This window comes from Lynx rufus, unplaced genomic scaffold, assembly GCF_022079265.1.
Source record: "Lynx rufus isolate CCGP_SWC_20201006 ecotype Redwood Valley unplaced genomic scaffold, mLynRuf1.p SCAF_3, whole genome shotgun sequence".
Classification (NCBI taxonomy): domain Eukaryota; kingdom Metazoa; phylum Chordata; class Mammalia; order Carnivora; family Felidae; genus Lynx; species Lynx rufus.
In genome coordinates this window covers 163,129,836-163,155,903 of record NW_025814845.1, presented here as the reverse complement: position 1 = coordinate 163,155,903, position 26,068 = coordinate 163,129,836, and the positions used below count along the sequence as shown (strand labels likewise).

At 42.5% G+C, this 26,068-nt stretch overlaps 1 protein-coding gene and 1 non-coding gene across 2 annotated transcripts in view; one reads left to right on the top strand and one right to left on the bottom strand.

Moving 5' to 3' along the window:
* Nucleotides 1–26,068, bottom strand: part of CSGALNACT1 (chondroitin sulfate N-acetylgalactosaminyltransferase 1) — a 342,441-nt gene that overhangs the window by 283,191 nt on the left and 33,182 nt on the right. The gene's annotated exons all lie outside the window — the stretch shown is intronic.
* On the top strand, nt 2,550–2,622 carry TRNAE-CUC (transfer RNA glutamic acid (anticodon CUC)). Its single transcript has one exon. It is a non-coding gene; the product is annotated as a tRNA-Glu (tRNA).

The following is a 26,068-nucleotide window of genomic DNA, read 5'->3' as shown; positions in this document are numbered from 1 at the left end:
TCAGCCCTGGGGGAGGTCGGGCCATCTCCCTGCAAGACAGCTAGGCATCAAGTACCACGGAAGGGCAGAAGTGGAACGGAAGGAAGAGCAAGAGTGACGGTCAGGAAAATGTGGAGACTGGGCCAAGGGCAGCAGGGGGTGAGGGGTGCGGCATCAGAGAGGGAGGGGCACCGGAGCTCCTGGGAACCCAGCACTAGCCAGCACCACAGGGTGGGCCCAGCTGTTTGGGGGACCTTGCTGGGGCTGAGTAGCGCAATGGGGAATGAGCTCACTTTGGGATGTGCTGACTTTAAGGAGCTCAGGAGGGAGCTGTAACCTGGAGTCTGGAGTTCAGAAAAGTAGGTCTGGAAATACAGATTCAAGGGTCATCAGAATATATGTGAAGGGTGACACCCCACCTGGAGAGACTAAAGAGAACTCAAAAGAGAGAAATAGGATATTGAGAGAGAACTATCTAAATTTTTTTAAGTTTATTCATATATTTTGACAGAAAGAAGGTATAAGCAGGGGAGAGGCAGGGAGAGAGAGGAGAGAGAGAGAATCCCAAGCAGGCTCTACACCGACAGCACAGAGCCCGATGCAGGGCTCAGACTCACAAGATCTCACAAGATCATGACCTGAACCGAGACCAAGAGTCAGACGCATAACAGACTGAGCCACACAGGTGCCCTGAGAAAGAACTATCTAAAGGGAAAGGAAAATCAAAGGGAAGTGGTGTCCCAGGAACCAAAAAGGAAGGTCAAGAATAAAGTAGTCAAGTATGGATGTCAGATCTGGAAAAAAAAAAAAAAATTTCGAGGAAGATGGAGGCCAGCACATCTCTGACCTGACAATCAGATTCACAGTGAGAAGGGTCAGAGCAGCTTGTAGGAAAGCTTGAACTTCAACAGGTGACTGGGAAGTTATAAGGTGGTAGCAAAATTTAGGCTCTTAGAATCCCACTTGTGACTGACTGTATCCCAAGGAAATGAGAACACTATCTCAAAGAGATACCTGCCCCTCCAGGTTCACTGAAGCATTACTTACAGTAGCCAAGGCACAGAAAGTGACCATCGACAGATGAATGATAGAGAAGGCATGGTACATAAATACAATGGAATATATCATTCAGCCATTAAAAAAGAAGGAAATCCTGCCATTTGTGACAACACGGATGGACCTTGAGGGCCCTCTGCTAAAATGAGATAAGCCAGACAGAGAAAGACAAATACCTTACATTCTCACATGTGGAATCTAAAAGAGGTGAACTCACAGGGACAGAGAGTAGAATGGCGTTTCCTAGGCTAGAGGGTACGTGCAACAGGGAGACATTGCTCAAAGAGGACAAATTCCCAGCCACACAGTGAATAAATTCCGGGGATCTAATGTGCAGCATACTGTATTATGGGGGCACCTGGGTGGCTCAGTTGGTTAAGCATCCACCTTTGGCTCAGGTCATGATCTCACAGTTCGTGAGTTCAAGCCCCATTGGGCTCTCTGTTGTCAGCGCAGCACCCGCCTCAGATCCTCTGTCTCCCTCACTCTCAGCCCCTCTACCATGCACATTCTCTCTCTCCCTCTCTCTTTCTCTCTCTCTCCCTCTCTCAAAACTAAATAAACATTAAAAACAATGCTGTATTATATACTTGAAAGTTGTTATGAAAGTAGATCTTAAATGTTATGACCACACATGTAAAAAGTATCTCAGGGGATGGAGGTGTTAGCCAACCTTATCGTGGTAATCATTTTGCAGTAGATATGTGTGTCAAATTACCACATTGTACACCTTAAACTCACATGTGTTACATGTCGATAAAATTCAATAAAGTTGGGGGGAAAAACCTGTAAGCTGTTGAGGGGAGGCAGGAAGAGGTAGTTGTAAAAGAACAGTCCCATGAGGTGCCCACTGTCATGCCATTTCTCACAGATAAAGAAAATAAGACCCAGATATTTGTCCTAGTTCCCTCAACTAAAAAGTGGGAAAGCTGGAATTCAATTCCACGCCTCCTGGTTCGAAGACCAATACTCTCTCTACTTTGGAAACATTGCGTTTTTGGTTAGGATGTAGGAAAAAAAACTACAGCTAGGTACAATGGTAATATTAATAAACATGTACCTTTGGTAATGCTTTTAGCTTTTCCAGGGCAATAAAAATACTGGAATGGGCACACAGCATAGGGCATAATCTTAACAACATCCATACAACCCTTCCATAGAGACATTTACATTGTACAGAAAATGAAACAGGCTCACAGGCTAAGTAACTTGCCCAAAGAGGAACAAGGATGGGCAAAGGAGCAGTGATTCCGGAAGAGGTCAGTCTGGAGGCACTCTTGGTACTGATTTAAAACTTAAGTACCTCACACCTATTAGGATGGCTACTATCCAAAAAAAGCAGAAAACAAACAAAAACAAACAAACGAAAACCAGGAAACAATACATGTTGGCGAGGATGTGGAGAAACTGGAATTTTTGTGCATTGCTTCTGGGAATGTAAAATGATGCAGCTGCTGTGGAAAATGGCATGGCTGTTCCTCAAAAAACTGTTTAAAAATTATCATACGCAGAGTGTCTGGCTGGCTCAGTCAGTAGAGCATGTGACTCTCAATCTCGGGGTTGTGGGTTCAAGCCCCACGTTGGGTGTGGAGTCTATTTAAAAATAATAATAATAATAATAATAATAATAATAATAATAATAATGTTTTTAAATGATCCAGTAATTCCACTTTTAGATATATACCCAAAAGAATTGAAAGCACAGTCTCAAAGAAATATTCGTATGCTCACATTCACAGTAGCATTAGTTGGGGTTTTTTTGTTTACTTTTATTTATTTTGAGAGAGAGATAGAGAGAGCAAGCGGGAGAGGGGCAGAGAGAGAGGGAGACAGAATCCCAAGCAGGCTCGGCACTGTTAGTGCAGAGCCCAATGCAGGGCTCGAACCCACGTGGGAACCGTGAGATCATGACCTGAGCCCAAGTCAAGAGTCAGACGCTTAACCGACTGAGCCACCCAGCCACCCCATAGTAGCATTATTTGTAATAGCCAAAAGTTGGAAGCAACCCAACTGTCTATCAACAATGAGTAGATAAACAAAATGTGGTATATACATTGGAATGAAGTATTAATCTTTAAAAAAAAGGAACTTCTTGGGCACCTCACCACCTCACCTCAGGGAGTATCTATTATGTGATACACAGAATGTATCTTTAGGTATAAACTAAGACACCCCCCCCCCAACCCCGACACCTATACCGACAATTGAGTTTAAAACATTTTATGTTCCCATATCTTTCTGTAATCGTTTTTTCTTTCTTGAACAAATTTGCTAATGGCAAAAGCTGAATACACGCTAAAAATGTCAATGATTATACTACCAGGAGCTGTCAATCTGGGAGAAGGCAATCCAATTGCTAATTTAGAAATAGGCAAAATTCATTGAAGGCCTTGAGGTAGCTTTCCTGAAGTGGCTCCCACTGTGGCAAAGACTGCTAGTGCCCATACAGTACCCATCCTTCTCTTTTTTTCCTTTGAAACAGAACACCTGTATTCTTGAGGGGGGCAAAATGCCCAGAGAAAATTACCTTTTCCACATCCCTGGAAGACAGAGATGGCCAGTAAGGTATCAATGGAAGTCCTTAGGCTGGGTTTCTAGAAAAGAATTGTAAAGAGAGCTTATTCAACTGGCAGTTACCCTTTTGGTCTTCTACCCTTCATTCTTTTTTCCTTCAGTCTGACAGACTTCATGGCTGGAGCTGCAGCAGCCTTCTTGAGCCAATGAAGAAATGAGACCAAGAGAATCTCAGTTACCCTGACATCCTTAAGTCACCAAGGCAGTGAGAACAACTCTACCTCCAGTCTTCTTATTAAGAAAATAAGCCCTTTAGAGTTTAAAATCATGCAGTGGTGGCAGAGGGGTCTGTACTCTCAGCCAAATGCTATTCTTAAACAGGTAAACTTAGGACACTGAAAAGATCCTATCTCTGTGAAGTAATGAATGATGTTAGAAATGAATCTCTGTGTTAGAAATGAATGGTGCTATTGGGCTCTCTGCTGTCAACACCGCTGAGCGGGCTTCAGATCCTCTGTCTCCCTCTCTCTCTGCCCCTCCCCAGTGCACATGTGCTCTTGCTCTCTCAAAAATGAATGGTTCTAATGATAAGGATGATGATGATGATGATGACAATGACATTAACCCTTATGAAGCGCATCCTAGGTGGCAAGCACTGAGGCACAGAAAGGTTAGGTAATTTACCTAAGGTCTCACGGCTATAAATGCTGAGGCTGGGCTTTAAATCCAGGCAGTCTGGAGGCACCTGGGTGGCTCAGTCAGTTAAGCATCTGACTTCAGCTCAAGTCATGATCTCATGGTTCGTGAGTTTGAGCCCCACATCTGGTTCTATGCTGACAGCTCAGAGCCTAGAGCCTGGAGCCTGCTTCGGATTCTGTGTCTCCCTCTCTCAGCCCCTGCCCCACTCACACCCTGTCTCTCTTTGTCTCTAAAAAATAAATTTTAAAAAGAACATTAAAAAAAAATCATTGTTAAAAAAAAAAAAAATCATTGTTAAATCCCGGCAGTCTGGTTCCAGAGTACATGTGTTTAACTTCAAGACAATATCAAACATAACAAACTAATATACACACACAAACCAATCTCCACAGACACACTAATCTTAAAGCTTTGTCAATTCATTAATGAAAATTCTTATGATATGTCATCCCTAAATCACTCTTCTATTTGAGAAATTATTTTCTGTAGGACCTGAGATTCTTATAGCTCTGGCAAAACATCTGACTAGCTTCACAGCTGTTTTACGTGTTACCATAAATACAGTTTAGACCATTACCATAGTCTCTGATAGAAAGCCTTCCTGTCCACCATCCACCATTACAAGATGAATCTCCCAAAAATGGAGATTTGATCACATCACACCCTTCACCGAAGTCTTCAGTGACCTCTGTTACCTGAATAAAGTCCAAACGCCTTAGTCTGTATGTGCTCTTGGCAACTTTCCCACCTTCCCACCTCTCCCCTTCACACTCCAAACCCTCCCAATTGAGCCACTGGTTGTGCCCTGTATTCACCTAGGTTTTCCCATCCTGAACCTTGTTATATACTGTCTAGCCTTCCTGGATGCACATCCTCTCTCACTCCTCCCCAAGCCCCATGTGTCCCCATCATACCAAATCCTCAAGCCCCAAATCAAAGCCTCACGTGCCATATTAATGGCTCCTACCTGACAAGCACCAAGCTGTCATGGGTCTGGCCTAGGAGGAAAAGCTCTGGGTTTTCTCTAGGTTTTTCACAGGTCTCCACTAAAGAGAGTAAATATAGCCCAGCCCTGCAACAGCCCCACTCTTAGACCAGAGCCAAGGACTGGGATCCCTCCCCTCCAACACACACCCTCATCAGCCCCCTTCCTGGTGTGCTCTAACTTCCCTCCTTATCTTATCTGATCAAAATCAACACCATGAACAGTCTTCAGGCTAAGAATAGTTCCCAAAGGGATACTTACACCCCTAAGGATATGTAGAAAGGGGTAGGAGAAGGCTGCAGAACCGCTCTGACCAGCTTGAGGGGTCCAGCCAACACGAGGCTGCTGCCCTTCTAATCCACTGGCCAAAATCATCCTAGTCAGGGAAACTCAGAAGGGAACTTGCTCAAGGTTGTTACATCACAAGAAGGGGCTTACTTCTCCTAAGAGACTCAAGTAACTGGAGGACTGATTACTATCGGCCAGGCCATGTAGTATCTCACATGGGAAAACAAAGTTTAGTCAAATACAAGGAATCGTCTTCTGGCTTGCAAGTCTCACTGGTTGATACAAAGTTACCAGATTCATTCACTTAAAAACATATTCTAAACAAAGTCCTGCACAATATCCAAACCTTGAGCTACGCAGTATGGCTAATTTTAGTTTTCCTCCAGGTAAGCTACACCTATCAGTGTTCTCCGAGCAACCGCCCATTCCCGGGGAGACACTGGCTCTTCTTCGCTCACCTGACACCTAGCTCTCAGAGGCCTCGCATGCAGCGTGTGGTGACCTGGCTGCTCCATCCTCCCAACAAGCAGCCATCCGCTCTTCCAGCCTCCAGGAAGACTAACACTCTACCCTGCACATGCCAGATGTTCTAAAAGGCTTGAAGGAATGAAAGAATAAGAGTCCCCCAAATCAGCCACACTTACTGGTTAATTAGGCAAATCACTTGGCCATCCCCACACTCCTCTGCCACTGCCTCCCCCACCCCTGCCTGGAAAAACAAGGCAATCAATGAAAGTGCTGCCAAAGAGGAGACAAGAAGAGTAACAGGGCATCTGAGTCACTCTTGGACCCCTGTTACATAGGGGGTTAGATGAGCTTTTCCAAAGCACCACTAATACTCTCTTTAAAAATCTATTTAAAAATAGATTTCTAAAGTCTCCCCACCCTGCAATCACACACGGCCCTTACAGAGGAAGCCACAGCATGGAAGAGAGTGGTTCATACCCTTTCCTTTGTCAGTGAACCCACCAACCCTCCCCAATTTAACATTTAACTCATTTAAATTAAGGAAAATTCTATTTCCAGCTCAAAGAGGATTTCACAAAACAGCAGAGGGTCATTGTCCCTGTGGTGTGTGAACCCAAGCCCGGCTCCACCCACATCTATGTTGTGGGGAACAGAATTTCCTCAACATCCTCAAAGGAAACATTACTTCCTAAAAGGAAAACCGCAGTGGAGACTGATGGTCACCTCCGGGAGCAGTCAGGCCACTGTCGTGCAGGCAATCAAGAATGTGAAAAATGCCAGTGCTAAAATCAGACACTGGAATACACTGAATCAGGTTTAAAGGAGTGCCTTTTCCCAGCCTGAAGTCCACAAAACATCCAGAAGAATCTCTTTTTTGTCTCTGACCACGAAGGAAGAAGAGGAATCATTTTGATGGGGAAAGAGTAAATAATGGTAATAAATGTCTGTCGCTCCTGTGCCACAGATGCCTCTAAAGGTCAGGGTCCCCCCAGGATGTGACTCCAGGCACCGGCCTTGTGCTGTGGGCCCTCACTTCCCTTATCAGAGCAAAATCAACACAACAGACCGTCCTCAAGCTAAAAATACTTCACAAAGGGGAAACTGTAACCGTAAGGTTGTATAGAAAGGGGCAGGAGGGGGGCCCAAGGGAAGCTCTGACTGGTCCAGCCAACATGAGGCTACAGCCTTTCTGACCTACCGACCAAAGTCACCCAAGTCAGAGAAATCCAGAAGGCAGCTCAAGAAAAAAAGCAGCATGAGGTGAAATAGGATTTGAGCACACCAACAGTGTGGATGGAAATACTGGTACAAAACCCAGGAAATTCCCACTTGGTTGACAAATAAATCAAGCAGTTCTGTGTCCAAAGGCACAGTACAATTAAGCATTAACCAGTTACAACATTTAACTCCCCATTAATAGCCCTGGGAACTGAGGGGCTCAATAACACCTCAGTCACCAACCTGTTTACCAATTATTTCATTTAAAGCTGTGCAATTTAAGATAAGGACATTCGAGTGGGATAGGTCAGCCTCAGGAAGAATGATAATGCCTCTACCAGCACTGCCTAGAAGTAACACAGTATCAGAGATGGAGACCGTTTTTATTTAAAGAGTCATTGGGGTGAAGGAAGCCCTTCAGTCTGGTACTGAGGTCAAAGTAGCTGATCACATTACCTTGTTTTGTTTACGTTTTAATGTCAGAATAATGCAATAATTCCTACCTGCAAAGGAATACCTGTAGCGCATACATCTAAGTTGTGAAGCATACTGGTAAATTCAGCACCCATCATCACGAGGGTGCAAGTGCATCTATCACAAGGGAGTCCTGGCAAGGGGACATATTTTCATCACTATTAGTCAGCATCTTTGAATCTGACCCACTGATTAATGACCACTCCAGATTTTAGGATCTTTTCCTAAAACTTGTGGTCTCCCATGATTAAGGCATTCCCAGGAATACACTGAGGAGGACGGGTTTCCTTTACAAGCCAATCAAGTGAAATAGAGCCAAGCCACTTCAGTTCTTCACCTACAAAACATGCTACCCAGTGTTTATGGTAAGTTAGGAAAGTCACATCCACAAGGCGTGCACAAACCTATTGTAGTAAAGGTACTCAACTACATTTGAGCCAAAGACTCAGCACTGCACCCAAAAAGAGGGTGCCATATGAAAGGCAAGAGGTGAGAAAGACTTCTCCTCCTTACCTCTCCATCCTTTCTCCAATTGTACTCACTATCCTATTCATTCCCTATGAGTTTTTAAACCAAAAAAAAGCACAGAAGTTCAGGGGGAGAGGGCACAGCCATCAACATTACATGGAGGGGTGGCAAGTGCCCCCTAACCCTGGAGAGGTCTAATGTCCACACATTCTTCTCATGGTGTCCCAATATACGACACCCAACATTTATATCCCAGTTCTGTCTCTTATACATGTGTGGACTTAGACATGGTGTTTTACTGCTCTATGCCTGTTTCATCATTTGTGCTTAATCATGTCCATCCCACAGAAAGGGATGACATCATGGGGCGCCTGGGTGGCGCAGTCGGTTAAGCGTCCGACTTCAGCCAGGTCACGATCTCGCGGTCCGTGAGTTCGAGCCCCGCGTCGGGCTCTGGGCTGATGGCTCAGAGCCTGGAGCCTGTTTCCGATTCTGTGTCTCCCTCTCTCTCTGCCCCTCCCCCGTTCATGCTCTGTCTCTCTCTGTCCCAAAAATAAATAAACGTTGAAAAAAAAAAATTAAAAAAAAAAAAAAAGAAAGGGATGACATCAGATAAAGTATGTGAAGTCCCCGTAAGCTGATTATTATTGTATACATGTTTGTGTCTGTGTTGTTGTTGTTGTTGTTGTTGTTAGGAGATATTGAGGGCAAGATCAGAAAACAGGGCAAAAGCTAGATTAAAGGATACGTTGCCCTACATTCTGATTAAATGCTTATAACAAGACAGGAACATCTTTTCAGAAAAAAAATTAACCCTTCTTTAGATATTAGAAAGAGAACTTAAAGTTATGCCCAGTAGTCCATTGATGCCTATTGATATTAGAATTCATTCTCATTTATGCAAATTGGTGCAGCCACTCTGGAAAACAGTGTGGAGGTTCCTCAAAAAATTAAAAATAGACCTACCCTATGACCCAGAAATAGCACTGCTAGGAATTTACCCAAGGGATACAGGAGTACTGATGCATAGGGGCACTTGTACCCCAATGTTTATAGCAGCACTCTCAATAGACAAATTATGGAAAGAGCCTAAATGTCCATCAACTGATGAATGGATAAAGAAATTGTGGTTTATATACACAATGGAGTACTACATGGCAATGAGAAAGAACGAAATATGGCCCTTTGTAGCAACGTGGATGGAACTGGAGAGTGTGATGCTAAGTGAAATAAGCCATACAGAGAAAGACAGATACCATATGTTTTCACTCTTATGTGGATCCTGAGAAACTTAACAGAAACCCATGGGGGAGGGAAGGAAAAAAAAAAGAGGTTAGAGTGGGAGAGAGACAAAACATAAGAGACTCTTAAAAACTGAGAACAAACAGAGGGTTGATGGGGGGTGGGAGGAAGGGGGGGGTGGGTGATGGGTATTGAGGAGGGCACCTTTTGGGATGAGCACTGGGTGTTGTATGGAAACCAATTTGACAATAAATTTCATATATTAAAAAAAAAAAGAATTCATTCTCATTTAACAAATATTTTATACGTATGTATTATGCCAGGCACCAAGCTGGGCATCAGGAATACAGTGATAAACAAGAAAGCAAGGTCCTGGCCTCAAGGGGGTTATATTCTAGTTGGGGAAGGGGAGACAATAAGCAAGTGAACAAATTAACAGACAATTTCAATGTGGTGCTAAGAAGGAAAAAATAGGGTACAATGCTTCAGTCTAGCTGCTGGTGGATGGGAGAACTATTTTGGATGTGCTGGTCAAGGAAGGCTCACCTGAAGAAGTATAATTTAATGTAAGGGAATAAAGTGGTTCCAGTACAGGGAATAGCAAGTTCTCCAGGGGCCAGGAAGCCCTTGGCAAGTTCAAGGGCCTAGAAGAAGGCCAGGATGGCTGCATGCTTTAACAAAGTGCTTCTCAACTTGGCAAGCAGTGAAATCCCCAGGAGAGCCGTAGGAGCCCCTGATGTTGGAGTCTGCTCCCAGACTCGAATAGGATTGCCCTGGTGCAGCCTGGGCATGGGGAGTTTGCCAGGCTCCCCAGATGTTTCTGAAGCACATTCCAAGTTGAGACTCACACAGGATAAGCTGGCAGATGAGGCTCAGTAAAGAGTCCTAGGGCACTTGGGGATTGAGGCCTTCCTCTTTTAAAGGCCACTTCCAAACCTTTGTTCCTGTCAGCAACTACACCAAACACACAGGTGAAGGCCAGGTTGGAGCACATGTCCACAGTAGGTGAAAATGACTAATTACTTTTTATTTTCACTTCACAGCCTGGAAGCAGGCAAGACTATGTGTGTGAAGTATTTACTCCCTGGAGGTTTGACTTTTCCTCCTGAAGGAATACTTCCAGGAAAACGTTGCTAGTAAATCGGCTTAATCCCTATCCCTATAAATTATCTGCGACTTCTGAGTTAAAGTGTTTTTAAAAAATACCAAAAAGAAGGCATAAATTAATTGTAATTATCTCTGTCATCCCATAAAATGCATAATTAAAAATTAACACAGCATGACAATGGATGGGGAGTGAACAGGGTCTATAATCCAGATGTCGAGAAATAATGACCAGCCGAGAGACAGCCAGGCAAGGTTGCTGCTGTCATCTGGCCTATTTTACGGCACATGTCATAAGGCGGTAAAATCACCTGTAAAAGGACGGTTCCTGTAAAAGAAGTAGATCATCATAACGACTGTGGGTTTGGTGACAAGAAGCACACCAAAGTCACCGTAGTGGTCTCCTCCCGGGAGGGAGGCGGGAGAACAAAGAACACCTTTATCAGGAATACTTTATTTCTTCCATTTCAGAAGCACTGAGGCAAACATGGCACAACGTTAAAACTCTTCATTAATTCTAGGGAGTGGTCCATGAATGCTCCTGCTATTACTGCCTGTACTTTTCTGTATGAAAAAAGAAAAGAGAGCATGTTTAAAGGGTAAAACTTCTTCATTTAACACTTCTTGTATAATGCGTGAAATTGGGCTGAAACCCTGTAATTATTTCTTCCTTACGGTTTGCCAGTTTCGGAGGCCGTGCTCCTGAATTCTTCACCAGCATCTGTGCTCCTTTTATATTAATGCTCGAGAGCTGTGAATCGCCTAGTAGACTGTCTAGTTCACATTCTCCCCTGTTATTCAATGGAATTACCCCTCAATCTCCCCTCTGACATTTCTTCTAAAAGTACCCCAGAAAGAAGGATTAATTAGACAGTCACCATATTCTCCAAGGAAGACGGACTCTGTGGTTCACCACCCCACCAGAACCCTGCTGCTACCTCAGAGATTTCGGGTCAATCTTTACATATTCTTTTTTTTTTTTTCTTAATTTACACTTTCAATATAAATATATTTTGGAGGACAATTTGACTTTAGGCTCTTGTACGTCTTTAAAGGAGAATTCATAGTCCTTGTGCCAAGTCAGGCCCAATAAAAAGTAAGTAATCATCAAAAGTGATAGTTTAGCAGTGCTGGAGGGAGAAAAGACAGAAGCTGAAAGTTTTAAAACTGCTATTTTCAACCTGAAATGTTTATCAATCAATTTTACAGCAGCGGAAAACATTTCCCTCCTGCAGGAAGGTGGGGCGGGGAGGAAGCAGAAAAAGACACAAAGGAAGAGATTCCAACAAGTTCAACAATAAATTTTAACAGGACTCACTTTGGTGATGAAATATAGTAGATCAAATCTTGTATGCTGAATGGCAGGAAGTAATGTATTCCAACACTGTAGTATCTATTTAAAGGGACAGCACATGGGAATGCAAGCTGGTGCAGCCATTCTGGAAAACATTATGGAGGTTCCTCAAAAAACTGAAAATAGAACTACCCTATGACCCAGCAATTGCACTACTAGGCATTTATCCAAGGGATACAGGTGTGCTATTTCGAAGGGACACATGCACCCCCATGTTTATAGCAGCACTATCAACAATAGCCAAAGTATGGAAAGAGCCCAAATGTCCATCGATGGATGAATGGATAAAGAAGATGGAGTATTACTCGGCAATCAAAAAGAATGAAATCTTGCCATTTGCAGCTACGTGGATGCAACTGGAGGGTATTATGCTAAGTGAAATTAGTCAGAGAAAGACAAAAATCATATAACTTCACTCATATGAGGACTTTAAGAGACAAAACAGATGAACATAAAGGAAGGGAAGCAAAAATAATATAAAAACAGGGAGGGGGACAAAGCAGAAGAGACTCATAAATATGGAAAACAAACTGAGGATTACAGGAGGGGTTGTGGAAGGGGGGATGTGCTAAATGGGTAAGGGGCACTAAGGAATCTCCTCCTGAAATCATTGTTGCACTATATGCTAACTAATTTGGATGTAAATGTTAAAAAATAAAAAATAAAAAAAGTTAAAAAATAAATAAATAAAGGGACAGCACAAATAAAACTTATATGAAAGCTTCTAGAGTACAAATTGCTAAGTCAACATTACTACACATAAAAATTAGTTTTTGCGGCGGGGTGCGGGGACCTCCTGGGTGGCTCAGTCAGTTAAGCATCTGATTCGATTTCAGCTCAGGTCATGATCTCACAGTTCTTGAGATTGAGCCCTGTGATGGGCTCTATGCTGACAGTGCAGAGCCTGCTTGGGATTCTCTCTCTCCCCCTCTCTCAACCTCTGCCCCATTCTCTCTCCCTCTCTCTGTCAAATTAAATAAATAAGCTTTAAAAAAAGAATTAGTATTTTTCAGAAGCTTAATTGCCCAATGTATCTCAGGCAATTAAAAAAGAAGAACACTGAGTGTCCCCTAATTTATTTCTATTCCCAGCTGACACGTGGCTTGCCCACAGGTGGCCATTTCCTGCCTCTTTGCTGGGATGTCCCACACTCTTCAAAACTAGGAAAGGGTAAACTAACAGCATGTGGCATCTTTGACATGCCTGGCATGAGTGGGCTAGCCACTTTCAAATCTTACTTCATTGATTTTTCTCAAGAATCCCAAATATGGTATCATCTCCAGTTTACCAATGAGGAAGCTATGTGTCCAAGATCACAGGAGTAATAAAATGGTGAGGCCAGGTTGGAACTCATGGCTATTCAACTCCAAAACTCACACTCCTTCCTTTGTACCCCGCCCAACTACATAGGAACACTAAGAGTACAGATGCGCCAAAGAAGATCTTAGCTGCCTGCACTAGCTACCAAGGAATGGTTGTAATGGTTGTAATTCACATCGCCTACCTCTATCAATGAACACTCTATTTCTGAAGATTTATTCTGCTTGTTCTCCAAGGGCCTAAGTGGCCCCAGAGTGCTTCTACCAAACTACCAAACTGAGCACATCCTAAAGACATGCCCACAAAACTCTTCCTTATTCTCCATCAAGTCTCTGCACTCCAACCACCACCATCAAAAAACAGACGCACCAACCACTGCATTTCTTTTAATTGCCTTCTGGACCAAAATGGTACCAAGAAAGAAAAAAATCACGCGGACAATTTCTGTTACCTTACTAAAGATAGGTGACCATCTCACTGCGGTCCCTAAATGCACATATAGCAACACCGGCAGCATTTTCAAAACTGTGCAGAGGGCAGAGTTTGACAGGAAGCATCCCAGCTGTGGTAACTGACTGTTTGCCATAAGAGCTACTAGGTGAACTCTGTGCAGAACATTTAAAAATGTCATTATAAGGAAACACAGTCACAATCTTCCCCTCCAACAAAAAATATTTTCAATAAACAGCCTAGAATGTTCTCTCTTCCTCCTGTCTCCCAACGCCCAATCCCATCACTTTCAGGAAAGCTCACCTGATTAGTACCCGTCTACTCTAAATAGCTCCTTTATCCTGAATTCCCAGATTCTCCTTTATTGCTGAATTATCAAATAACGGTTTGTGCTGGTTTGTGAGATTTTAAGCCATTTCACAAGGACTGGACTCTGTCGAGGGTATACAGAGCCATTGGACAATTTCTGCTCTCAGGAAGGTGAGCCACACTGAACAGAGAGGGATAATAAGCCACATACTGTACCACATAAGAGATTTGGGGAGCACAAAAGAAAGGGGTAGGGAAAGAAGTTCAGGAAAGGCCTCAGGTAAGAGGTAGCATTTCAATGGGTTCTAGATGCTGAGTTGGATTTCCTCAAAGAAAACTTTGTAAAGAGGGATGAAGATTTAGTAGATATAGGAGTTGAATTGTGGCCCCCCAAAAAGATATGTTGAAGTCCTAACTTCCATTACTCAGAATGTGACCTTATTTGGAAATAGGGTTGTTGCAATTAGATACGATGAGGTCATACTGGAGCAGGGTGGGCCCTTAGTTCAACATAACTGGTACCCTTACAAGAAGACACCCATGTGAACATAGGGACACACAGGAGAACGCCACGTGACAATAGTCAGATTTGAAAGATGCAGCTACAAGCCAAGGAACACTAAGGAGTACTTGCGAAATACCAGAACCTGGGAATAGGCAAGGAAGGATTCTCTCTTACAGGTTTCAGAGGGAGCATGGCTCTGCCCACACCATGATTCTGACTTTCAGCCTTCAGAATAGAGACAACACATTTCTGTTTTTTAAGTCACCCATTATGTAGTAACTCTATTATGGCAGCCCTAAGAAACTAATGCAATAGGGGATTGGAAGAAAGAGGAAAAAAACAAGATGTGGTGAAAGGCAACCACAGAAGATATTCACAAAATGACTTTCTGTAACTTGCAGGAGACCTATGCCCTACTTTACTTTGCTGAGAATGAGCTCACCTCAGCATCCTCCCCTCTGCATCCAAAGGGTTCTCTGGCTTTACCTCACTTCCCTGCAGCCTGTCCTTAAATGAAGGAGCTGTTTCTCCTTTCACAGGCTAGACCTGCTACCTTGCTTTAATTACTTGAATCCAAGGACTTCCCATTCATCATTTCTATGTTTTACTCCAATTATTTCATACCTCCATTGTCTGCTGAGTAAACCACAGATAACTTCCTACAATTCCACTTTCCCTCTTCCCAATCCCCACAGGCTGACCTCCCATCTTTTCTATTTAAAAGAAGCCTAGGGTAGATTCCTCCACTCTCTCACTGCCCATTCACAACTCAACCTTTCATTCAATGACCTCTCCTGACCTGCCTATGGAAACAGTTATGGAAGGACGGCTGGTCAGTCTGCCTGATCACTGACTCTTACAGACACTATCGTTTTCACTTTCCACAATATTTTTGTATTGCTTCACATGAACATCCACTTTCCCCCTACATGAAATGCTCTCTTCTTCTGGCTCCTGGAAGAACACACTGTTCTCCATTCACCTCCCTGACTGCTCCTTTCCTGTTTCCTTTCTTGGTCAAGATCATTTTGGTGCTCCTTTCCCATGTCACCACTGTACTTTGTACTGACCTCTGTTATGGCAGTTCTGCCCTATACCTTCAGTCAGTCAGAGCTTACCTTCGAACACCATTACACTGCTCCACATGAAGGGTAAAGGCCTTACCATGGTATGTGTGGTGGAGTCCTAATTCCTCAGTCTCATTACCTGTGCTATTGTTGTCATACATTCTAAAAAGTAGGTTAGGGGACACCTGGGTGGCTCACTCAGTTGGGCATACAACTCTCGGTTTTGGCTCAGGTCACGATCTCACGGTTTGTGAGTTCAAACCCCGCATTAGGCTCTGTGTTGGCAGCTCAGAGCCTGCTTGAGTTTCTCCCTCTCTCCCTCTATCCTTCCCCCCAGCCCCCTCTCAAAATAAATAAACTTTTTTTTAAGTTACAAATATACAATACAGTGCAACTATTTTGCTTTGAACAATGTTCTTTTAGAATTAAAAGTAGGAAAAATTGAATTTTTCAATTCAATTACCTTCATTTATTTCATACCCAGTGTTCTTCATTTCTCTGTAGAGACCCAGAATTCTATCTGGTATCATAATCCTACTGCCTAAAGACCTTTCTTTAACATTTCATGTAGCGTTGATGAGCTGGCAATGAATTTCCAGCTTTTGTTTGAGGAAATCTTTCATTCTCTTTCATTTCTGAAATAGATTTTCACTAGGCATAGAATTCTGGGTTGACAGCTCTTTGCTTTTAGCACTTTAAAAAATGTCACTTCATTATATTCTAACTTGCATAGTTTCTGAACAGGGATAATTCTTATCTTGGTTCCTCTGTAATGTGTCCTTTTCTCTCTGGCTGCCTTTAGGATTTTCTCCTTTAGGATTTTCTCCTTTTTTTAATTTTTTATTTTTATTTTTTGGTTGATAAACGTATGAGTATTATTTGCCTACGTGTGTTTTGTTTTGGTATATTCATCCTGACTGGTATTATCTGAGTTTCTTGGGTCTGTGATTTGGTGTCACTAATTTTGCGAACTTCTCAGCCATTATTTCTCCAAATATTTTTTGCCTTCCCCACTCTATCTTCCGTCTCCTTCTGGTGATCCGATAAAGTATACGTTTGATTGTCTGATACCATCCTGCTGGTCTTGGATGTTCTTTTTGTTTCGTTCTGTTGTTGGTTTTACTTTTTTTCTCTTTGTGCTTCAGTTTGGGTAATTTCTGTTGCCCCACAGGATCTTGCCCATTGTCCACCATTTCTATTACAGCAGTTAGTCTATTTAATCATAGTTATTTTAAAGTCCCTGCCAGATAGTTCCAACATCCGTGACATATCCAGTCTGATTCTAATGATTGCTTTGTCTCCTGTTTTTTGTTTTTGTGGCTTTCTTTTGTCTTTTCATATGCCTCATAGTTGTTTTTTTTTTTTTTTTTAAGTTTGGGCATCTTAGATAAGAGAGTAGAGGCAAGGTAAATATTTTTTTAATGCCTGGAAATGTGCACGCCTTTCCTTCTGCCTGGCCTTGAGTGTCAGGGTTTGCACTAATCTAATCGGGAGCTGGGCTGGCTTAGAAGTCTGTTGTTGCTGTGGTGATCCTCAGTGACCCACAGGCTAGTCATACCCTGTGCTCAGTCTATTTTATACCCTGAATGCCAGTCTATTTGTTTTCCAATGATTGCTGCACCCTTGGCCTTCAATCTTTTCTTTTCACCATGCCCACAGAGAAAGTCTGCCTCTTGCAAATTAGTTACTACCTCATGCTTGTTACCCTGGTGGTGGAGCGGGGATAGAGAGTGTCCTCTGTTATTCTGATTTATCCCCAATGTTAGGCAGGTACCATATCCCTGAATCTTGGGGAAGATGGCCTATTCGGTGATCCTGCCCATCCCTCAGTAACCCTGCCCTCTCCTGAGTTCAGAGTCCTGAATCCAGCTTGTAATCTTGCCCCTCCCCCACCAGGGTTGAGGTTGTTTTTTTTTTTTCCTGTTTTCTTCCCCAGCTACAGAAAGATTTTACCAGTGCCCAAAAGATGATGGTGTTTGTTGCCTCTCTCCCAAAACAAAGCTTCTGTTCTATAGAGGAGATACAAAAGAAATCTAGGCAAAATTTCTTGCCCTTTTCAGAGCAGCTGCTGTTTCTTCTCCTGGTTCGGCTCCACAGAGAACACTTTCCCTGGACTTTCTCAAACTTTTCTGTGAGTGACTAGCATAGTTCGTGGAGAAAAACTTGCAAGAGGGTACAAACACCCACCCCCATGTTTGCAACCCCGAGGGCTTCCCTCACTTTCGCCAGTGCTCACTCAGCCAGCCTGCACCATTCTCCAGTCACCCTGGCTGAATTCCTCTTCAGTAGCTCACACAGTGCGTTAGTGCTTTATGTCTCATCCCTCCCTGCAAACGCCCACCTCTCTCTATGTTCTGGATCTTGCACCCTCAGTACTATCTTTGGCTCAAGAACAGTTGTTAACTTGCTCTTTGTCCAGTTTTTTTTTTTTCACTGTAAGGTTGAGAGCAAAGTGCTTTCCAGATCTTTCCATCCCTCTGCATCTTCAACTGGAAAATGAAATACCTCTTTGCATTTTCAACCTATTCACTCCACCAAGAATGACCTTTTTACTCACAGACATATGTATCTGTGCTATGCAGATGTTGGGGGTTTTGTATATAATTATCATCCTAAGAAATAACTGCTTTTGGCAGGGAAGAGGAATGGAATGAGCTTAGTTACTGAGTCCCAAGCACAGTGCTTGATGCTTTTGCATTTTCTAATTTAAGCCTCATAACTTAAAAGGTATCTATATTATGAACCAAATTTGTGGCATGAGGGAACTGAAGCTCAGTAACTTGCTGAAGGTCACATAACTGCTAAGTGGCAAAGTTGAGATTCAAGTCTGGATCCTCCAAAGGCTATTCCCAGCATCCGGCTCTGCCCCACCAGCTCTACTGGGCCTGGCCAACCTGTGTGGCCAACTGCACAGTGGTTTCTGTTCACAGTGAACATGGAGGCCACTTGACACAAACTTTTGTGACCATAAAGAAGGAGGTTCATAAGGCCTTGGGTTGGGACTTGGGAGCTGCCTGGTGAAATGCCCACACCCTTTCAGAAAGGCCATTATAGAAACACAACATGTAGGGGCACCTGAGTGGCCCAGTCAGTTAAGCATTCCACTCCTGATTCTGGCTCACGGCATGATCTTGAGGTTCATGAGTTTGAGCCCCGTGTCAGGATCCGCACTGACAGCACAGAGCCTGTTTGGGATTCTCTCTCTCCCTCTCTCTGTCTCTGCTCCTCTCCAGCTCACATGTGCTCACTTGCTCTCTTTTTCTCTCTCTCTCTCAAAATAAATAAATAAACAGGGGCACCTGGGTGGCTCAGTCAGTTAAGCATCCAACTTCAGCTCAGGTCATGAGTTCACTTGTGAGTTCAAGCCCCGCATCAGGCTCTGTGCTATTAGCTCAGAGCCTGGAGCCTGCTTTGGATTCTGTCTCCTTCTCCCCACAGCAACCCTCCCCCTCCCCCCGCCCCGCTCACTCTTTGTCTCTCAAATGTAAAATAAAACATAAAAAAAATTTTTTTTAATAAATAGACATTAAAAAAAGAAGAAGAAAGAAACACAGCATCTAGTCCAAACCCTCAGGATCCATCCTCACCGCCAGGTCTCAGAGTGTGTGCCTGGCAGGCAAGTGGGAGGGATAGGCCACCAGTTGAGTGGCCGCTGAGGACCGAGCACGCCTCACAACCACAGGGAAAGTCTGTGTAGGACTGAGCTTCCCTTTACCCCTCCTCATGTCACCCCACCAGGCGCACTAAGTCACTAATGAGCAACTTTAATTTCCTTGGAGGAAGCCGCTGCCATTGTATCTCATTCAATACAGGTTCAAGGGAAAGTTACTTTGTGTGACAGAAGCGAGGTACAACAAATTTACTGTGTGGCTGCTGCCATGGCCGATATAACAAAGGATTGTTCCAGGGGGTCACAGAGACAGAGAGCACGTAAGAGGAGATTACTGACAATGTGGCAGCACAATGGCCTTTCAAGTCTCAAGGCTACGAGTTCACTGCCAGGTCTCCAGACTCTGTGTGTACAGTATATGGATATTGACAAACGCAACAAATTCTATAATCACCACCACAATACCTTAAAAAACAGTCCCACTACTGCAAACATTCTCTTCAAGTTCCTCTTTGTGTCGTTTTGGGATTAGGATAACACCAAACAGCTAGCAGGCCCTGGTTCCCAGGACCCAATTCCCTGAGTTCTCGATCGGGACCAAGTTAGCCACAACCCCACCTTGGTTGCCCAGGAACCACAAACCCATACCATATTCCTGTAGACTATTTTCTTCAAGGCAAGAGACCATTTCTAGTTTCTCACTCTTTAATCCCAAAAGGGTTCCTTAATCTAGCCTCGGGCACTGCTATGTAGCAGGCACCAATATCCCCAAGGCCCAGGAGCCCTACAACAGCCCCTGCCCTGTCCACCCAGTCAGAGATTGGAGCATCATGAGCCTCAGCTAACTCTCTCCCTGGAGCTGCAGGGCTCAGTGCCAACGGTCCACATTTATGATGCCTGAAAGGTTCAGAACATAAAAGGCTTTAATTTCTTATCCATTTTCCTGTTGACAAAGTGAAAGCCAAACAGTGAAACTGGAACAAATGTGCACAGTTCCTATGCTGCGTGCACAATTCCTGTGCTGTGTACACAGTTCCTGTGCCATGTGTACAATCCGTATGCTTCAGAAATGCATGGTCACCAGAAATGCATCTGTGTTTTTAAAATAATCCAATTGAGCACATTCTCTTTTCTTTTTTCTTGCCATCAGTGTACTGTTTTTATTTTATATGAACTTATAATTATCATAGGCAATGTTTTCCCATCATGAATACTTAGTAATTCTTTTAATGTTTATTTATTTTTGAGAGAGAGAGAGACAGACAGAGTGTGACCAGAGGAGGAGGGGCAGAGAAAAGAGGGAGACACAGAATCCAAAGCAGGCTCCAGGCTCCAAGCTGTCAGCACAGAGCCAGATATGGGGTTCGAATCCTCAAACCGTGAAATCATGACCTGAGTGGAAGTCAGATGCTTAACTGACTGAGCCACCCAGGAGCCCCAAGTACTTAGCAATTTTCAAAAACACTGCTTTGATCATGTTACTTCCCTGCCCCAAAACACTTCACAGTTTGCCATTGTTTACCTGATAAAGTCCAAACCATTTAGCCATCCCTAAATTTGCCCACATTGCCTCCCGTGATGCCTCCATACTAAAGCTATGCTCTGATTCCACAGGACTTTTTTCCAAACTACCCCCTACCCCCTCTGCAAGTGTGGCCCCATGAAACCCTCTCAGGCCAAGAAGAAGAATGAATTTCCTCCCTTACCTAGATTTCTATAATCCACACTCTTCATCAGCCCAAGCCAGCTTGAGCTGTTATGGCTGTTGACAGACCTCTCTGCCCTACAAGATCTCCCAGGATCAGAAAGAGTTGAGGGGCACCTGGGTGGCTCAGTCAGTTAAGCATCTACTTCCTCAGGTCACGATCTCACAGTCCATGAGTTTGAGCCCCGCATCAAGCTCTCTTCTGACAGCTCAGAGCCTGGAGCCTGCTTCAGATTCTGTGTTTCCCTCTCTGCCCCTTTCCCACTCACACTCTGTCTCTCACAAATGAATAAATGTTAAAGAAAAATTTTTAAAAAAAGAAAGAAAGAAAGAAAGAAAGAAAGAAAGAAAGAAAGAAAGAAAGGAGTTGAGCTTCTCCTAAGTAGCTGTCTTTGCCTTACTGACACTGTGAACTGGATAAAGAATTCTTTTCCTCTTACCTGCTCACTGTTAAAAAACTGAAAGCTAAATTTGTCTCCTATGTCTAGCAAAATATACAGGACCCTGTGGCATAGATTTTGTATAGTAACTTAAACTTGAGCTCTGGCTAAAATCATAAGCCCTACCCTTATTTTTTTCTTTGACTCATTTGTCTTTCTGACTTGTTTTATGTTGCTACATGTATATATGTTTCTAGAGGAAGGATGAGAATGTATAAGAAAGTGAAATTCATTCCTGACCATGCTGGCACAGACATCCTGCACTCTCCACGATACAAAGTTGGCAAGGGGCAGTTTACATGCTGATATTTGTCATTATATGAAGATGTCCCTGGAAGTAAGTCATTATATGAAGATGTCCCTGGAAGATGTCCCTGGAAGTAAGTCAGTCAGGCTGCTGCTGTTACAACCAACCAGGATTCATAAGATACTTAACCCTGCTGTGGTAAACAACACTGAAGCCCTGATCCAGCCACAAGTCAGAAATTTCCCATTGCATTAAGATATTTTCAGAAAAACTGCAAGAATATCCATACTTGCCAAAGCCATCTACGTGCGACCCCTATCAAAATCCCAATGGCATTTTTCATTGAAATAGAAAAAACAATCCCGGGGTGCCTGGGTGGCCCAATCGATTACATGTCAGACTTTGGCTCAGGTCATGATCTCACAGTTTGTGGGTTCAACCCCCACATCAGGCTCTGTGCTGACAGCTCAGAGCCTGGAGCCTGCTTTGGATTCTGTGTCTCCCTCTCTCTCTGCCCCTCCCCTGCTTACTTGCTCTCTCTCAAAAATAAATAAAAGCATTTTTTTTTAATTTTTAAAAAAAGAAAACAAAAAATAATCCTAAAATTCATACAGAACCAGAACAGACCTCAAAAAGCTAAAGCAATCTTGAACCAGAAAAACAAAGGCATCACACTTCCTGATTTTAAACTATATTACAAAGCTATAGTAATGGGGGAAAAAGTATGGTATTGGTATAAAAACAAAAACAGATATCAAAGGAACAGCATACAGAGCCCAGAAATAAACCCATGCTTAACAGTGAATGAATTTTTGACAAAGGTGCCACCAATTCACAATGGGGGAAAAGAGTCTCTTTAAATGTTTATTAATTGATTTTGAGAGAAAGAGAGAGAACATGAGCAGGGGAGGAGCAGAGAGAGAGACAGAGACAGAATCTCAAGCAGGCTCTACACTGTGGCTATGCGTGGAGCCTGACACAGGGCTCCATCTCACAACCATGAGGTCATGACCTGAGCTGAAATCAAGAGCTGGACACTTAACTGACTGAGCCACCCAGGTGCCCTAGGACAATCTCTTTAATAAATGGTGCTAGGAAAACTGGATATCCATATACAAAAGAATGAAATTGGACCCCTATCTTATACCATACACAGAGATTAACTCAAAATGGATTAAAGACTAAAATTTAATACCTAAAATGTAAAACTCCTAGAAAGAAAGAAAATCTTATTTACAATCGTATCAAAAACAATAAAATATTTAGGAATAAATTTAACCAAGGTGGTGAAAGGTCTGTATAGTAAAAACTATAAGAACTTAGTGGAAGAAATTAAAGATGACACAAATGGAAAAATACTGTGTGTTCACAGATAGGAGGAATTTATATCGTCAACATGTCACCTGTTACCCAAAGCCATCTATAGATTCAATGTAATCCCCATCAAAATTCCAACAGCATTCTTCACAGAAATAGAAAAAGTATCCTAAAATTTATATGGAGCCAAAAAAGACCCAATCCTGAGAAAGAAGAACTCAGCTAGAGGCAACATACTTCCTGATTTCAGATTATATTATGAAGCAATAGTGATCAAAACAGTATAGCACTGACATAAAAATGGACCAATGGAACAGTATATAGAGAGCCTAGAAATAAACCCACATATATACAATCAATTAATATGTATCAAAGGAGCCATGAATACTCAGTGGGGAAAGGATAGTCTCTTTAATAAATGGTACTGGGAAAAATGGACAACCGCGTGAATGAAATTAGATCCCTATCTTACACCACTCATAAAAATTAACTTGAAATGGCTTAAAGACTTAAATTTAATGCCTAAAACCACAAAACTCCTAGAAGAAAACATAGGAGAAAAACTTCTGGGCATCAGTCTTGGCAGCAATTTCCCAACACGACATCAAAAGCAAACACAACTTTTGCAAAATAAACAAGTGGAATTATGTCAAACGAAAAAGTTTCTGCACAGCAAGGAAAACAAACAACAAAATGTAAAGGCAATCTGCAGAATGGGAGAAAATATTTGCAAGCCACATATCTGATCAAGAATATCCAAAACATATAAAGAATTCTTACAACACAACAGCAAAAAATTAAGTAACCTGATTTAAAAATGGGGTTTAGGAGCGCCTGGGTGGCTCAGTCGGTTAAGCGGCCGACTTCAGCTCAGGTCATGATCTCACGGTCCGTGAGTTCAAGCCCCGCGTCGGGCTCTGTGCTGACAGCTCAGAGCCTGGAGCCTGTTTCAGATTCTGTGTCTCCCTCTCTCTGGCCTTTCCCCATTCATTCTCTGTCTCTCTCTGTCTCAAAAATAAATAAACGTTAAAAAAAATAATAAATAAATAAATAAATAAATAAATAAATAAATAAATAAAAATGGGGTTTATTCAGAACAAAAATTTTTCCAAAGAACATTCAGATAGCCAGCAGGTACATGAAAAGATGCTCAACATCACTTATCATCAGTGAAATGCAAATAAAAACCACAATGAGGTGTCACCTTACATCTGCAAAGATGTCTATTATCAAAAAAACAAGAGATAATAAATTCTGGCAAGGATGTAAAGAAGAGAGAACCCTTGTATGCTGTTGGTGGGAAAGTAAACTGGTATAGCCATTACGCAAAACAGAATGGAGTTTCCTCAAAAAATTAAAAAACAATATATCCCAGCAATCCTACATCTAGGTATATATCCAGAGAAAATGAAATCACTATCTTGAAAATATATCTGCATCGCAAATTTATTCACAATAGCCAAGATGGGAACAACCTGCATGTCCACTGATGGATGAATCAAGAAAATGTGGTATGTATTTTACTTTTTTTTAATGTTTATTTTTGAAAGAGAGAGAGAGAGAGAGACAGAGCATGAGTAGGGGAGGGGCAGAGAGAGAGGGAGACTCTGAAGCAGGCTCCAGGCTCTGAGCTGTCAGCACAGAGCCTGATGCAGGGTTTGAACTCACAAACCATAAGATCATGACCTGAGCCAAAGTTGGACATTTAACTGACTAAGCCACCCAGGCAGCCCTTGTAGTATGTATTATATATATATATATATATATATATATATATATATACACACACACACACACACACACACACACACACACACGTGTGTATATATATTCAATATTACATATAAAACTGTATGTATACATATAAAAATATATAAATATATAAAATATACACACAATGGAATATAATACATCCATAAAAAAGAAGGCAGTCCTACCATTTGCAGCCGCATGGACAAACCTGGAGGGCATTCATACTAAGTGAAATAAGCCAAATAGAGAAAGACAAATACTATATGGTATCACTTACGTGCAGAATCTTAAAAACAACAACAACAACAAAGGAACTCATATCACAGAAACAGTAGAATAGTGGTTTCTAGGGACTGGTGGGGGAGGTGGGTAGGGGGATGGGAGATGGTTGGTCAAACAGAACAAACTTCCAGTTATAAGAGGAGTAAGTTTTAAGGACACAGCATGCTGACTATAATTAATAACACTGTATTATACACTTGAAATCTGCCAAAGGAATAGATTTTAGGCATTCTCACACACACACAAAAAGGTAACTATGTGAGGTGAGAGATGTAAATAAACTCGATTGTAGGAATCCTTTCATATTGTGTGTATATATATCAAATAATCACATTGTGTACTTTAAATATATTACAATTTTATTTGTCAACTAAACCTCAGCACAGCTGGGGTCGATAAAAGAAAAACTATAAGACAATGAATGCCAAAAGTTAAATGCTCAAATATCCTCGGATGATGGTAAAAGCAGGCTTCAGCAAAACTCCCCATGCTGTTACCAGGTCTAGACCTTGATCTTCCCTCTGGCTACACAGCTTCTTGTCCACTGTTAAAGCCGCTCATTCAACAAGTGTTTATTTGAGTCCCTTCCCTGTGGGAGTATGCCTGGCAATGCTAGCTGCCTACATTCTCCTCCCTCCTTTACCAACAGAACCCCAACTTGGCTCCAGGCAGCAATGTATCCTCCTTAAAAAACAAACAAAAACAACTTCATTTCCGACTCACTCTTGCAGCTAAGGACAACCTACTTCCAGCCAGTGAGATGTGAGCAGAAGCCGACTGGTTGAGGCCTTCCAGGAAAGCTCTCCTATTCCTAATAATAAGAGAACACTCAGCTGGTCTATACCTTTGACCTCACCATTCCCTTTCCTACTGCCTGAAAGACAGATGTACTGACAGGGGTACAAGAGCCATTTTGTAAACCTGAGTAGAAAGCTAAAGGATCCTGGGAGCTACCATGCCAGTCCTGGATCACTGCCTCTGCACTTCTTGCTGCATAAGAAAAATAAACCCCCATATTTCAAGCCAGAGTTTTAGGTCTTCTAGTACACAGAGCCAAACTCAATTCCTAAGTGATGCAGGAAAGTGGTGTGTTTAATAATAAGAGAGATAAATAAGACCTAATCCCAGCCCTCAAATGGTTATAATCTATCAAGGGGAGATAAGAAACTCAGAGGAATAATCATAATACCAGATGGAACGTGACAAGCACATGAG